We start from the raw sequence: 16934 nt of genomic DNA, 5'->3' as shown, positions 1-16934 counted from the left end.
ATACTGTATATGACATTTGTTATTATCACAGAAGCTCAAGAGAATTGGCAAAAGCTTCTCAAGGAGGTGAAACTTAGCTTGACTTAAAAGAGTAGACAAAAAAAAGAGGATAAGGCAGGATATAGAACAGGCATGAATAAACACAGCTATCTATGTCCAGTGAAGCTACCCATGAGACCACCTTCAATGGAATATGAATTTTTGTTTAAAATAAGGTTAGATACTCATTCATTTGGGGAATATAAATAATAGTGAAAGGGAATATAAAGGAAGGGAAAAGAAATGTGTGGGAAATATCAGGAAGGGAGACAGAACATAAAGACTCCTAACTCGGGGAAACGAACTAGGGGTGGTGGAAGGGGAGGAGGGCGGGTGTTGGAGGGGAATGGGTGACGGGCACTGAGGTGGACACTTGACGGGATGAGCACTGGGTGTTTTTCTGTATGTTGGTAAATTGAACACCACTAAAAATTAATTAAAAAAAATAAAATAATAAATATTTTTTAAAAAGAAATAAAAAAAATAAGGTTAGATAAATAAGGTGGGTCTAGATTATAGAAGGCCTCAAGTGGCAAAAGAAATAAGGAAATAATAACAAGAAGATATTTTGGGAAAACGAATCTTTCAGGAGTTAGCAAAGTCAACTGCGAATCTCCTACAAGAACCAAGGCATAAAGTAATAAAGAGTATACTGGCAGTAGGACAAAAATTAGATACTTAAAGTAATTTTGACAAGAAGAATCAAGCATGGGGACACCTGGGTCACTCAGTTGGTTAAGCATCCAATTTTTGATTTCCACTCAGGTCATGATCTAAGGGTCCTGGGATCAAGCATTGCTTCGGGCTCCCCACTCAGCCCGGAGTCTTCTTGAGATTTCCTCTTTCCCCTCCCTTTACCTCTCCCCCCATTACTCTCTCTTTCTCTCTCTCAAGTAAATAAACAAATAAATCTTTTTTTTTTTTAAAAAAAGAATCAAACATGAGGGCTCAATTTGATGTAGGGGATGAGTAAGAGAGGTTGAACATCAAAGATGGCTCCACAGATTTGAGTTTTATAGCAAACTAATATGATTAGATTCTCTGTAGTTTGCATTTCTTCTTTTAAGAATGATGTACAGACCTTTACAATGAAGTTAAAAAGCCCTAAAACTTGGAAAACATTGCTCTTGTATTTGAGGTCAATTTTATTGACATAATTGCAAAGTTCAACCCAAGTAAAATGGATAATAACTTGATGATGATATTACAAAATGTATCACAACAATCACAGAACAGGTCAAACCTCTAAGTCTTATTTGTATCTTTCAGTTGATCCCCTTTAAAACCTATGAAATTCTTTCCATATTTCCATTCACGTACAGTGAGTTAATTCAGGATTTTCATCAGTGGAATATTGATTTGAATCATCCTTGAAATAAAAAGACAATGGGATTAATAGACTGAGAACCAAAGGCCTCCTATGCCCTGTTGTCACTAAGCTTTGCAGAATCTTAGACTTATCTGTAATATGAAGAGATTGCATAGCACTTCTTCCAACAAGATGCTTCTATGGGAAACAAGTGAAAATAACTCTTTTCCTAATGGCCACACCTGCTCTCTAATATCTACAAAGTGGTGGTAACTCTTGGCCCACCAAAGTAAATACAAGAATGCCAGTTAAGTCGATTGATTTTACATCAAGTAGGCAGGCATATTATTAACGGGTATAATGATAGCAGCCACTGTCATATTTTTCTGTATCAGGGGTGGAATGCTTGCTTTGAGGAAGTAGAAGGTAGAGGCAGAGTAATGGTGTATCACATACAATGACAAGGAGTTCAGCCTGAGCCCCTAATTGTTTGGTTCTTCAGAACTGTGGCAAGAAGAAGGCAGTGGTAATGAATGAAAGCAATGTGGTCTGCTTCTTTCAGGCTCTTCTAACCCCTCGGACTGATGGCTACAGCTGAGAAATTCCACAGGGATTGAGGAGGGGAAGTGCCCAGGGCATGATGCAGGCACACAAATCCCTCTGGAGTCCTAACCGCCCTGCCTGAGTACACACAATCATGAAGCACAGTTGTTTGATCTTGCTACACTCTCCCTCCCGCGTGAAGAAATGCTCAGAAGCAGGAACACTTCCTTTCAGTTACATCATAAGTTGTAATAAATCAGTAGCCAGTCTTTGTTCAGTTGTGTCAATTATAATCTAACCAGATAAGTTCTGTATTACAGAAGTGTAGAAAGCTGCATTACAGCTACCTGACAGAAATATTTTGTTGTATTTGTTGTGCTAGAAAATATTAATACAGTAACCCCCAAAATGCCAAATAGCTGGCAAATACCTTTTTTGTGCTTTATAGATGTATATGTGCATGTTTAAAAACAAATTTCATCCCAATTATATTCCTTACTTCTATTCTATTGGCTGAAATAACCAAAAAATCTAATCATAACTTAAAAGTAATTATACAAAGATAACTATTCAATAACCTTTATTTTTATTTTAAAACAGTCTCTAGTTTAGTCATTAAGCCCAGATTTTTGAGCCAAAAGACTGACAAGGCCTTCTTCATGCCAATAGATTAAAGTATTCACTGTATGACAAGGTTTTTCATTTCACTGTAGCAACCAATGATGAAATGCAATATGGTCAGATTAAAGGTGGTACATAACTACTCTTTTGTAATAGTAATATCTTTGGTAAACCCACACATGCTATCAGTCATTTAAATCCAGAACCTCAAGCTGAGCAGAGTCCCATCAAAGTCTTTACATGTCCCACCTGCCTTAGGGTGATACATACCTCATTTGAAGTAAAGCTTCATGACAGCTGCAGAAATGTACTCAATGAATTTAAAATAGACAGCAACCTAGATTAACAGCGATGGAAATATCTGGACATTCATTTTTAAATGAATTGTAACACTCCAAATCCAGAGCTGATTTGAAGCTGGTAGGCATCAGCGCTACCACATTGGTTGTTAATTAGCCAGTTTTGAAGGTACCTCCCCAACAAGTGCCTCTCCTTCTAATACTCTAGCAACCCAACCTCTTCCTCAAAGCCCCCCTGGAACTCCACACAAAATGGCCACTAAAGGAGGCAAAGACCTGGCCCCACAGGAGATCTCTCAAACTCTATTCCAGCACTGAGGTTGATATCTACTCGGATTTGTTGGTGCATGTGCCATACTATTTGGTATGCCATACTATTTTGAATGCCACCTTGCCCACCTCCATCATCACTACAGCACTTCTCATGTTGTATCACAATTCTCCCAGTACAAGTCAGCTTCCATCTGTTCTTAAGTACTTGATGTCAGAGAATCAATCTAATTCATCTTCAAGCCCTAGTGCCCAGGAGAATGATGCCATATCAATAGATGTTTGGTAAATCTGTGAATGAATTAGCCATAAAAATCAAATTTCATCTTGTCACTTTGGTAGCATAATATTCACGAATAAAATTATTCTTGTTCTTACACAGTATTTGCTATTTCATATCAGGATTTTCTTGGAGACACATGTGGCCTTTAAACTTTCTTAGGCTTCCACATTGTGAGACAGCAATAGAGAAGTAAAAATCCCAAGGGAGAACTCTTTTTTGAGGTAGTTGTGCTTTTTATCTTACTCCTGCAACTTTACAGAAAGTATAATAAGATTTATGAGACCATCCTATAAAACTACAAAAAAAATCTTTAAAAACCTCTCTCATCTGATTCACTATAGAAACCATCTTTAGAACTTGTGTTCTTCAAATGTCCACACTTTTTTAATGTGTATGATTCCTGAGTCTCTACTGTTCCCCTACCTGCCTCCAGCCCCTTCCCTACTTTAATGAGCAGCCTCTTTATCCAAACACAGTGTAACTCTTTGGGGGGGGAGTCCTGAAAATGTTTTACGTTTACAGCATTTAAAAATTAAGAGCCACAGAATTCTTTTTAATGCTTTGGTGCTGGATGGGAACCCAAATTTTGTTTCATCACATTAGGAAACATTTAGGAGATCAGGAAGCACACAGGAAAAATCTCTTTACAGAAGAATACACCCTCCATCTCCTGGTGAACAATTTTTGTTTTCTTTTTCAGGGAGTAGTTTATGTGCTATGTTTAAGCCACACATGAAAGTAATATCTCCCTCGTGAGCCTGACTTTGGCTCATGCTGATTTTTTGACGCCAAGATTATGGTAATGATTTAAAGAGGAAAAGAAGCAAATGGAATAAGAGGAAAACATGGAAGAGAAAGGATTAGTGAGGGAAAATTTTTTCCCAATCTAATACAACACAAAGTATGTCTTAGGAAATTGAAAGGAGAGTCAGCCCTCAAATAAAACCAAAGATACTGGGACAGTGTCTTAATTAGGTAAACAAGACTGTGTATTCTACAGCCTGATATACCAAAGGAATGTGAAAGATTCCAACAATAATCTAAAACCAAAAAACTTGTTTTCTAAGTTTAGGTCCTATTCTACGAAATACTCAGAAGTCTTCTAGGGCACGTGCCGTTGCTTTCGGTGGCTTCTCCAAGGCCAGCTGTGCATATCTTCAGTAGCTTGGAAGCTGGCCAGTGCAGTAAGCCCCATGCTGGACTTGGGAAACTAATCCCCTCTATTATTGCCTTTTCACAGGTGGGACACCTGCCCTTTTCTTTTATCAAGGCCTTCCTAATGACATATTAAAGGCTCCCCAAACTCAACACAACATTTGGATCATTATATTTGAATGAAAAGATAAATGCAAGGGAAAAAAACACTAGTAATGGGTAAGTAGGATATTTAGTCTAAGGACTTGGTGCACATGCAACAGATTTATCATTTTTGACAGACTGAAAAGGGAGGGACAGTGTGAGGGAGGGGACAGGGATGGAAAGAAGGGAGGGAGGATAAGAGGGAGGATGGAAGGAAGGAAGGATGGATCGGGGCACTATGCAAACCCAAACAAGCACACTTTCTAGGCTCTTTGTAAATGAAATACGCACATATAATCTATGGCTTTATTTTCTTTTCTGGGAGAAAAACAAGAGAACTAGGATGGTCTAGGAGATGTGGAAGCTGCTGGCTCTTAACCATCTGAAAATTCACTTTATTTATTCATTTATAAGGTAGGCATAATACTATTTACCTTAAATAGCCAAGTTTTACAAGATGTAATTAAAATCATAAGAGCAAGATAATCATATGACAAGAAATTTAGAAATTTAAGAAAAAAATTTTAAACTCTCAGTTTCCTAACACAAGGATTATTTTGATTTGGTGTATTTTCATGACCATATATTTGATATTTTTATTTTACATGTATAAGATTTTTTATCTTATTTTTTACTTAATCTCACACAAAAAGCATTTTCCATGTTGCATCAATCATCATAATCATTATTTTTAATCATATTTGGTTAAGTAGGTATTTAATTTTAGAGTAAGTTACGTAATCCTTGATCCTGTTGTACATTTTGGTTGCCCACATATTCTGTCTACTGCTAAAAATATGATGATGGACATCTCTGTACGTATGTTTTGCTATAGTCTCTGAAGGTTTGCATCTTCCTGAATCCATATGTTGAAAGCCTAACCCACAAGGTGATAGTGCTAGGGAGGTGGGGCCTTTGGGAAGTGATTAGGCAGGAGGAAGGAATCTTCATGAATGAGATTAGTATACCTTGATAGAAGAGGGTAGAGAGAGATCCCTTGCCCCTTCTACCACATGAGGGCACAGTGAGAAGTGGGCGGTCTGTAATCCATAAGAGGCCCTTGACCTAAATTCAACCTTGCTGGTGCCATGACCTTGCACTTCTAGTCTCCTCAACTGAAAAATAAATTTCTGTTGTTTAAAGCTACATGGTCTATGGTCTATAGAATTTTGTTACAGCAGCCCAAACGACTAAGATAGATATTTTGTTTTATTCTGTTTTCTTAACAGAGAATATTTCTTTGGGATAGAGTCTCAGAACTATGACTCCTAAGCTATGTGAGTTGAAGATTCTTTTTGTGGAAGTTGACCAGAAACATGTGATAGTTCTGGTCTCCACATCTATGACAGCACTAGAAAATCTCATTAGTTTTGAAATTTTTAAGTTAATAGATGAAACATGTTACCTCAATTTTATTCATATTTCTTTCTTTACCGATTAGGATCAACATTTTGTATTTAATACTTACATCTCCTCTTCTATAAACTCAGTTTATGTCCTTTGTATGAGTGAGCTTTGAGAGAGAGTGAAACAATGAGAAGCTCTTTGTGTTATTTTCAAAACTGGTATTTGAGGCTATTAGTATCACTAAGTTTTATTTCTAGTGTGAAGCATATCGTAGTCATTTTATAAGGATCCCATATTTTGGAACTTTGCTCTTCCTGCAATTATAGAATCAATATGGGTCTCTCAAATCTGGTGGTTGATAGTGATTTCACTGTTTCTGTCCTCCCTAAAGTCTGTATTACAGACCCACCCATATTCTCAGTTTGCAAAACCCTCTGCAAGTTTTCTGTCTTCTTTTTAAAAACTTTTGATTACTCTGAAATGACAAGCACCATGACCACTACAGACCCCCAACCTCACCAAGATGTCTTATTTCTCAATAATAAATGTTGCAATCAGTGTGATAGTTGCCAAGCTATTCCTTGCCCAGATGTGCTAAATCAGTTACATAACTCTATAGGGGGCCCACATAAAACTTTATACTGCTCAGCACCATCCCATTCCAACCCCCAAAACGAGCAGCCCTGACTCTGCAACATGGTGTAGGATTTAATGGCTTATTCCATTCCTCCACTGTGTTCTGTGCTGGTACCTGCAATCCAGTTTTATCAGGTTGGGGCTCTTCTCTGTGGACAGATTTACCATTATTCACCATGTTTTCCAGATGGGATCACTATACTATCATACATACAATCTGGGCTATCTCAGAGAACCCCTGATAAAAACTGTGTGTCTGTGTGTGTGTGTGTGTGTGTGTGTGTGTGTGCGCGCGCGCGCACGCACAGGCGCGTGTGTACGTGTGTTAGATGACTGGCAGAAGGGGTAGAGTGGTGTAGAAAGCAGAGAAACCAAGCCCTAAGCCTCCTATTTCAGAATAAACCAACACCTTAAACAGTTTTTAACTCCTGAACATAATTTCTGCTACTAATCTTCTATTAAAATACCTCAATGGTTTGGAAATGCCTGTAGAGATAACCTCCATCATGTACATCATGAAGATGTTGAGACCTATTAGACCAGAGATTCTATAAGGACAAAATTCATTTTCATCCTTTGAGCTGCCTCCTCTACCTGACATATATTTATTTTAAAAGAAAACACAATTGCAAAAGATCTTTAATAAATGTCCCCTGGAATTTTGGCTTTGTAATATAGCATTTCATTTTGATTGCTAGATATTTAAGGTTTAGCTCTGAAACACAACAAAATACATTCTTTGGAATATTTCAGCCTTATCTGTTTTTGTAGCCTACTGATAATCAATGTTCTTGTACTCATTCCAGCAATAACATATATTTTAAGATGCTATCATATCTTTCCTGGTTGCTTTCTGTCAAGGGTAGCAACATTCAATTTTTAAAAATATTTTCTCATAGATCATACCTTCAAGCTTCTATTCTGCTGTTCACCCTTGGATTCTAATTTTTCAGTGTCATTTCCATGACACAATAGCTACAACTAAAGATAGTAGTTTAATATAAAGAAAAATAAAAAACAATGTCCTTTTGCTCAAATCCTAATCATTCAACCCATAGAAAAGTACAATGTAGATAATCAAAGCAGGGTCAACAGTCAATATTTATGTAGTAACTGTTTGAACTACCTGAAAAATGAATGAAAGTGGCTGCAGAGAATAAAGCCAATTCTAATCCCCTCCTCCAAAGCCCCATACACACAGTATTACTGGCTCATTTTGTTTTAAAGAGGAAATAAGCAACTGCTCTGGAAAACAAAGTGTACATCATAGATGTGCCAAATAATATGAAAATGTTAAGCAGGGTTAGCTAATATATAAAATCCAAAGTGTTTTCTCCAGCTACATAAACTGCATCCAGATCTAATTCAAAGGCAGATGGATTCCTGATGACATGACTTAGTTTAATAAAATTAACATAAGATCTGAAGGGAGTTCTGTGCATGATTAATTATGAGAATATGATTAAATGATTCACGGTGTAATAATACCATCATTTAGGCATTCAATGGAGACTTAGAGTTCAAGAAAATCACAAAACTCTGATTTTTAAGAACACTGAGCTTGTTTTAGCAAATTTTACAAAGTTACTAGAGTATCACTACTCTAGTATTACTCAGAGTATTACTCTAGTATTACCTGAGTATTACTCAGGCCTAGCAGCATCAGGCTTTACTAGCACAAAGTTTCTTTCTTTTTAAGGCTTGTGCAAGGAGTATGCACATGGCTTTAAAAAGCTGGTGACCCCGATTCATACATTCCCACCTAAACTAGTGCCCCTAAAATAAAATAATAAAGGTGAGTTTTTCTTTTATATATTCTTAACAAAAAGGCAAAAAGACAAAGAAAATGCACTTTCACCAGAATAGGTGATTGAAGTTTCTCAGTAACAGATACAGTCAGATTCTCTAAAGGCAACATTCCCCAGGTAGCAACATCACCTCACGCTTTTATAAAGGGAATATAGGATAGTCAAATAATAAGTCAAAATGCAGAAAACACCAACATTTCCTGCATTGCTAGTATCTATGGTGGCAGTCACAATAACTAACACAGAATATTGCTATTAGTCTCTACTTTGTTCTTTAATTTAGTTTTCAAGAGATTTATAGGCACTTTCTATCTTACTATAACAAAATACTATATTGGTAGTCTATACATACTTTAATATGAGAAATATTTTAGAAATAGGTGTATATACTGACAGATAAAGAAGAAAATTTAAGTTACTTCATAAACTTGGGACTAAATTCAAGACATGAGCAGATGTTTGAAGGAGGAATCAGTCATAAGAGTTGGTATTATGTGATCTGAAAAGGATAAAATGACAAAATAGACAAAAGATAAAAGTGTATTAAAACCCCACTTTCACGTATAATATTTTCTCATAAAAGTGTGGGAGAGCACACACTTTTATATTTTCCCCTCAAAGGCTTTCATTAATATTGAAAAAATACAGCCCCAAGGGAAAAATAGTTAACACGATATGTAATAAAAATACATTGAATATTTTAATATGTATTTCACTTTCTGTATATATTTTACTCTCCAAATAATCCATTTAGACTTAGTCAAATCAGCAATCTGCATAATCTTATATGTTCACTTGAAAACCCACTATAAATGCCAAAACATCACATGCTTCCTGGGAATTCTGGCAATGTAAAATTTAACTGTTTAAACATTCACAATAAATATATCTATATTGTAAGCAGTCAGCAGAATTCTCTGGATAGAAGAGTCACACAGATATAATTTTTCAGGTGTTTTAAATTATGTGAGCAATATCTGCTTTGTACTTCACAGTAAAATTATAACTCCCCCTTTAAGTAGAACTTGTTCTTTTGATCCACTGTCAACCTTTATTAGCTTTGGTAACATATTCACTTATTAATCAATGTAGCACTTTCTGAGTACTTATTACGTGCCTCACCGTAATGTTCTGTAAACTCCTAATTAAGGAAATGACAAAATTTTGTGTATCACCCCTAATAAGAATCCTTGTTATGCTAATAAGTAGAGCAATGGGTCCTGCAATGGTCCCTATTTGCTGTGTTTAAAGTAAATAATCATTATCATAAAAAAAAAATTAAGTCATCAGGTAAACTAATTGGTACATTGCCACATAGTGAACAGTTTGATAAACAAACATGGGCTAAATGAAAATAGAAAACCAAATTAGGAAGTACAAAAGTCATATAAGGAAAAATTTTTAAACAAAATTTTAGAACAGAAATCTAGTAGAGAATGAAAGACTGGGAAATCAATATTCCTCAACTTACATTAGAGTTCCATCCCAATAAATCCAACATAAACTGAAGATATTCTAAGTCAGAAATTTAATGCACCAAAGCTTCTGAACATCCTAGTTTAGCCTAGCCTACCTTTAAACATGCTCAGAACATTTACATTAGCCTACAGTGGGCCAAAATCATCTAACACAAAGCCTATTTTATAATAAAGTAGTAAATATCTCATGCAATTTTTTTAATGCTCTACTGGAAGTGAAAAAACAGAATGGTTACATGGCTGCAGAATGGTAGTTGACCCTTGTGATCCATTAGCTGACTGGGACCTGTGGCTTGTTGCCCCTGTCCAATATCACAATGGAGTATCATACTACATATTGCTAGCCCAAGAGAAAGATCCAAATTCAAAATCTGAAGTACAGTTTCTGCTGAATGTCTATGATTTTCCCACCCATTGTAAAGTCAAAAATTCTCAAGTCAAACCATTTTAAGTCACGGTGTTTGTATCTGTGTGTGTGTGTGTGTGTGTGTGTGTGTGTGTGTGTGTGTACTCAAGCACAAGGCCAGGCCATTGCTCTAGGGAGCATGGGATAAACTATCAGCTTGTGGAATTTCTTTCCAGACCTATATTTCCATAATTCCATTAAAAACAACACTAGCTTCCCACCTCTTTCTTTTCCCCCACTTCCCACCAAGGAACAAAAGCCACAACATAATCTTTAAATAGTTCAGCTAACACTGACAGCCACTATTGCACCTAGTTGTCTAGGTCTAAGAACAGCTTTAGTATTTTAAATAGCCATAGGTCCACATTAGAACCCTGCTGAACACCAGCCCCAGGCACTTCAGCCCCAGAACAATGGGCGGCCATTGATACATGATGTCAACTGTCTGAAGGGTAAGAATGAAACCATTTTAAAACGGAAACAGACAAAAAGGCAAACTCCCTCAAGCATTTTCAAACTATATCATAATCAATGGTGTTGAAAGCTGCCCTGAGATCAAGTGCTGAAGGATAAGACTGCAGGAGAAAGTGAAATCTGCAATGTAAGGAAGTCGTTTATAACCCTGACAAGGGTAGTCTCTCCACTCACTATGCTTTAGGTGACTGAATACACACTTAGAGTAGTTTGGTAGCTATATACACTCAACTCTGGCCATCACCCATAAGGGTAATTCTGAGAGGTAGGGAGATGGCTGTAGTGCCTGCATAGTAAAGGGTGGTGGTAGTGGGTATTCTCCTGTCTCTTCTTGACTGATCCTGGTACATCACCATCCCCTGAGTTTGTCTAGGGAGCCTCCTGACTTGTTTATATCTTAAGAAGCTTTTTGCAATGTTTGAGTTTCCCTGTTAAACTAAAACTTCCCAATTTTTTCTATACCCTCCAGAACTCAAAGAAACCCTGTGATAATATTTTCCATAACTCATTTCCCAGAATGATTTGGAAGTTTTTGTTTTGCTTCATTTTTTAAACAAGAATCAGGGATCGCAGTATTACTTAAAAGTTGCCTCTGATATTTATAATGCTCCTTTAGAGCATTATCATGGTGTAATTAAATCACTTGTGCTGGTTTGGGAAATTTTAGCATTACTTCATGTAATTTTTGAGGTTAGCTATTTATCATTATATTGCCCAATGCTCTCAAATCTGTATTTTTTAACTGAAGAATATAAAAGACAAGCATTTGTATCATCAGAACTGTCAAGCAGGAGTTTCTCAAAAAATTTAAGAAACTAATAGATAAAGCACATTTTAAAAAAGTTTTTATCGTAAGTCTGCTTTTCATAGCTTTCTAGCATCAGATTAAGTACACATTTATTGAAGCAAAATGGATCAAGATTTAAGTGGATTCTGGGGGGGGGGCACCATTTGCCATAAGCCCATTCAAATGTGTAAGTAGGGCTAATCTCATATGGGAGAGTTATTTCTAAGTGAAATGTTAAAATGCACAGGAGAAAAAAATAGAAGGCAGGAGTATTGTATGGATTGTTGTGATGGAAACAGCAACTGTAGAGTGCCTGCAACACTACAGAGTGCCTATAACTCAGCACCACACGTCACTTCTCCCTGGAATTCTGAGGGTGTTCTTCTTACCTGTCTTTGTCACAAATCCTGAACACCTTCTTGGTGTGTTCAGCAGCTGCAGCATGCTGGCTCATTGGGATGGCTTTCAATGTGAGTGTTGGGGGAAGTGTAGCCTACGGAGCTTTTGAAACCTGATTTCTGCTTCTGCTTACTACATGGCACACCAGATGCAAAAGACAAGAAGAAAAATATGCATGTTTTCCCTGGCAAGTTTTCAGAGCCTCATGGTTAGAGGAATCTTGTAATTTCTGCTGATGCTCTTGGACACAGATTGATGATCTAGGTTACTCTGTGTGTGTGTGTGTGTGTGTGTGTGTGTGTGTGTGTGTGTGTGTGGTTTTCAGGAAGTGAATGAAAGAATGGTGTTAAGAGATCATTCTGAAATATAGTTTCATAATAATCCTGAGACTCAAATTAAACTGAAGTAGAGCCTCACGAATTTTTAGGTGGATTTTCTTCTACCTAAGATTTTTTGTTGTTTTCATTTGTTCTTGGTGTCCAGATAAATTCCTCCACTATTCAATTGAATGCTCTCATTGTTCTATTGAAGAATATTCCCCATTATTCACTATTAACCCACTTAACTTGCATAGGATAGAGTTTAATATAACTGAAAACATAAAAATTAAAACTAAAAACATTAAAACATTAAAATTCTATTGGATTGATTCATAAAATCATTCCTTCAACAACAAAAAATACTGGCACTTTCTGGGTTAGGAACTATGTGACGCACTGGGGATGAAAAGCTGAAAAACAACACATTGCCCTTATCCAGAGGAGGGTTCCAGTACATACAGGGAAGCATACAAACAACTAAGATGATAAGAGGAAAAGTGTCATAAAAAATTCAAGGCCAGAGAGCTAAAAAATACACACAGGAATGAGAGTTAATTTGGCCTTATTGGGAGCAGTAGCTTGAAAAAGTCCTGGTCTGGGATCCCTGGGTGGTGCAGCGGTTTGGCGCCTGCCTTTGGCCCGGGGCGCGATCCTGGGGACCCGGGATCGAATCCCACGGTCGGGCTCCCGGTGCATGGAGCCTGCTTCTCCCTCTCCTGTGTCTCTCCCTCTCTCTCTCTCTCTCTCTATGTGTGTGACTATCATAAATAATAATAAAAAAAAATAAAAAAAAAAAAAGTCCTGGTCTTCCCACTGCAAAAAATAAGAGGAAGAACTATTTTTATTTATTTTAAGTAGAGTTTTCTGCATCTTGGAGCCGATATGCTAATTTTTATGTCACATGCTTCCAATGCTCCTGAAAAAGTCTAATTTTAAATTTGCAGGAATTGAAGCGAGTTAATGCCAGCAGTTTTGAGAACTCGTCACATCTCCTGAAATAACTATTGACAACAGGGGCAATGTGGAATAGCAACCCATGATATGGAATTCAAACCCAGATCACAAATGGGGTAGAAATGAGAAGTGAGTCAAATGGCTTTCTTTCCAGTCAGCATAGAGCTGTTTATATTCACAGCATGTGAGTGCTTGCTTAACTCTAAGAAACCTGACCTGCCAGCTTCTGTTGGCACATCATGATCATCACCAGCACCCCACTCATGTAAAGCACCAAGCACTCTACTACCGTTCTATCACAAATGTCACTCATTTAATCTTCACCTGAACTTTAGGTGATCAATATTACTATTATCCCTATTTTACAGATAAGTAAACTGAGGCATGAGGAATTAAGTAACTTCTTAGTTAAGGACTAGAGAACTTCTCAGTAAGTAGTAGAGCTGGGAAATGAACCCATAGTCTGGTTCTAGAGGCTTAGCTCCTAACCACTCTACTAAACTGATTTTCTGCAGATTTTTTAAATATGATAAATACAAGTACAGTAATAAAATATTTACCCAAGAGAGTTCATCCTAATAGGAAAAAAATTAAGTTTATATACAAGAAGCAAGGGATAAATCACCTCTGAGACTCCATAAGTCTGTGATATCCTTACACAAACATGCTGCACTGCAAAAATCGACCAGTTCTTTCCCCTAAACTCTTCTGTCTTTCTCATATAGTACCTAATTTTTTAAAGATTTTATTTATGGGGCACCTGGGTGGCTCAGTGGTTGGGCAACTGCCTTTGGCTCAGGTCATGATCCTGGGGTCCTGGGGTCCCTCCCCTGCAGGGAGCCTGCTTCTCCTTCTGCCTATGTCTCTGCTTCTCTCTGTGTGTCTTTCATGAATAAATAAATAAAATCTTAAAAAAAAGATTATACTTTAAAAATGCAATTCATTAAAATTGCCTTAAAAGCAGTAGTGAGCAGCCATTTTCTTATGTAACTCTCGAAAGATTTTAAACCCAGCATTCCAATGCATATCATAATGGATTCCTGAGTTTTATGTTCTTTAAACATTTCAGGTTCACCTGCCTCCTATTTATTATTATTCTTTCACAACTGTGCTACCATTAAATTTTACCTCTTTAGTTTTATGAATATTTCTCAAATATATCCCTTCTTTCTCATCCTCAGTGAAAATGCTCTCTTATCTTTCACTTCAATTATTGCAATCAACTCCCTTAAATTAAAGAGCTGTAACTACAGGCCATTTATTGTGCTAGAAGCATATCTTTACCTCATTTTATCCTCAAAAAAGTCTGAGCAGCGTAGTAGTATCCACATGGAACAGGTAAGCAGAACCTTCAGAAAGATAAGTAATTTGCCCAAGGCCACACTACTGGTAAGTGGTACAGCTGGAAGAACTCAAAACCACTTCAGATATGTTCTATATTTTTCCCAAAATATCATCTTAATTGACTTTGTATCTCCTCTGCCTCACACATATGAACTGATAAATACATGTTCGTTGTATAATAGGAAAAATGCACAAAGTCCTTCCAATCTATTATACCATTATAGCTTAGCTTTCAATACTCTATCATCCACCAGAGATTTTACCTCATATCATATAGATTTGTTCTGGATCATCTACTCAGAAAAAAAGAAAAAATATGACTAATTGTCTTTAGATTTAAAGATATATAGAAAATTAATTTCATTTGTTTTCATTTCTTACTGTTATAATATTTAATGAGCATTAGGAATGAACCCAGATCCAACTGTACCATATTTTCAACAAAATAATTTTTTCTCTAAAGAAAAAATCTCTCATGCAATATTATTGGATGAAAAATACAATATGACGAGAAGGAAATTTATGAAAACTGTAGTATGTAAAATGAGTCTAACAGTGGTTTCTAAAATAAAACTTTCTAAAGGAAATAAGCAGTTTTTAAAATCTGATATTGTAATGAAAATTTAATAGGACTTCCAAACAAAGAAGCATTCATCTTTTCCAGGACCTTTGGAGATACAAATCCAAAAAGTATTTGCCTAAGAAGTCCAGTCACGAAGTTTTAGATACTATTAACTCCATAAGAGTCATCTCTTTGATTTACTGATAAAGTTAGTTTCTTTAGTTACTGCTTCTAAAAATTAAAAACATATATGATTGACAAGCTAAAAAGGTCTAAATAATGCCTAAAAGCAGCTTCTAAAGAGAAGTATAACAATTTGTACCACTTTGTACATTCCAGATTGCTTCATTTCTTCTGTAACTACATATTTAGTATGACCAAAATATGTAGTTACATATTACAGCAACACCAATAATTTTCATTGTAAAATAAAATACTTACATGCAGTACTTTTATGCAAAGCAAGCAGATTTCTGTGATAACTGTCTATAAAGATATAAAACAAGGGGAAGAAAAAGAATAACTTTCATCTCCCCAGTTTTTCATAGAAGTTTCCCCTCCATCTTTCCTATCATCTATTCTAAGTGAGCAACAGAAAAACTATTTTCTTTTTGTTTTTTAAAAGATTTAATTTGAGAGAGAAACTATTTAAATTAGAAAAGACTGCATGTACTTTTTAAAAGAGAGAACAATCATCTACCCATATTTCAAGACTTATCATAAGTATCAAAAACTCATATCAAAAACTTTCCAAAGCTTTTTTCCTGATGACCCTAGAAGAACAAATTTCCTTTGTCATCCTCTTGAAATCATGTACATTCATCTTAGAGGCTACACTATATTACTGCATTAATTTGTTTGATCTGTCCCCACTATAGCCCACTATAGAATTGAAAGTTCTTTGAGGGGCAGCCCGGGTGGCTCTGCGGGTTAGCGCCGCCTTCGTCCCAGGGCATGATCCTGGAGTCCTGGGATCAAGTCCCATGTCAGGCTCCCTGCATGGAGCCTGCTTCTCCCTCTGCCTGTGTCTCTGCCTCTCTCTCTCTCTCCCTCTCTCCTTCTCTCTCTCTCTCTCTGTGTGTCTCTCATGAATAAATAAAAAAAAAGAAAAAAAAAAAGAAAGTTCCTTGAGGGCAAGGGACAGGTCTTATTTATTCACATTTGAGTCCTCAATGCTGAATACAAAGTTTGGAAGGGACTTCATTAACTGTTTGTTAAAAGAAAAAAATAATAAATGAGAGAAAAATAAATAAATTATACCTATGCTTCTTCCTCATTGAGGCCATAATATTAATACTATTCTTGCAATGTTGAAATTTATTTTTTTTAAGATTTTATTTATTTGAGAAAGAGAGAGAGAGAGAGAGAGAGCATGAGCTGAGGAAAGGGACAGAGGGAGAAGCAGACTCCCCCCTAAGCAAGGAGCCCAAACTGCAGCTCGATCCCAGGACCCTGAGATCATGACCTGAGCCGAAGGTAAACACTTAACCTACTGAGCTACCCAGGCACCCTACAATGTTGAAATTTAAAAACCAAAACTGTATAGAAGGAAACTGCTTACAAGTTACCTCATAAAAAAAAAAAAGAAAAAAATCAGCAATATGAAGAAAAAAGAAACACATTTTCCACTGTAAATTTTCAAGATTTGATCATTCCTGGTGACCCAGATGGTTGAAGCATGTTTATTTTCACATCACACAATCTCTATAACGCTACAGGGGAGCCGAAACCACTTTTTACATTAAACTGAATTCCT

The 16934-nt window shown here is 36.4% G+C and overlaps 1 protein-coding gene across 1 annotated transcript in view; it reads right to left on the bottom strand.

The window, feature by feature from the left end:
* The window catches only part of COL25A1 (collagen type XXV alpha 1 chain), a 446203-nt gene that overhangs the window by 226862 nt on the left and 202407 nt on the right, over positions 1 to 16934 (bottom strand). The window lies entirely within an intron of this gene.

Source organism: Vulpes vulpes, chromosome 4, assembly GCF_048418805.1.
Source record: "Vulpes vulpes isolate BD-2025 chromosome 4, VulVul3, whole genome shotgun sequence".
Lineage (NCBI taxonomy): Eukaryota > Metazoa > Chordata > Mammalia > Carnivora > Canidae > Vulpes > Vulpes vulpes.
This window is presented reverse-complemented; position numbering and strand designations above follow the sequence as displayed.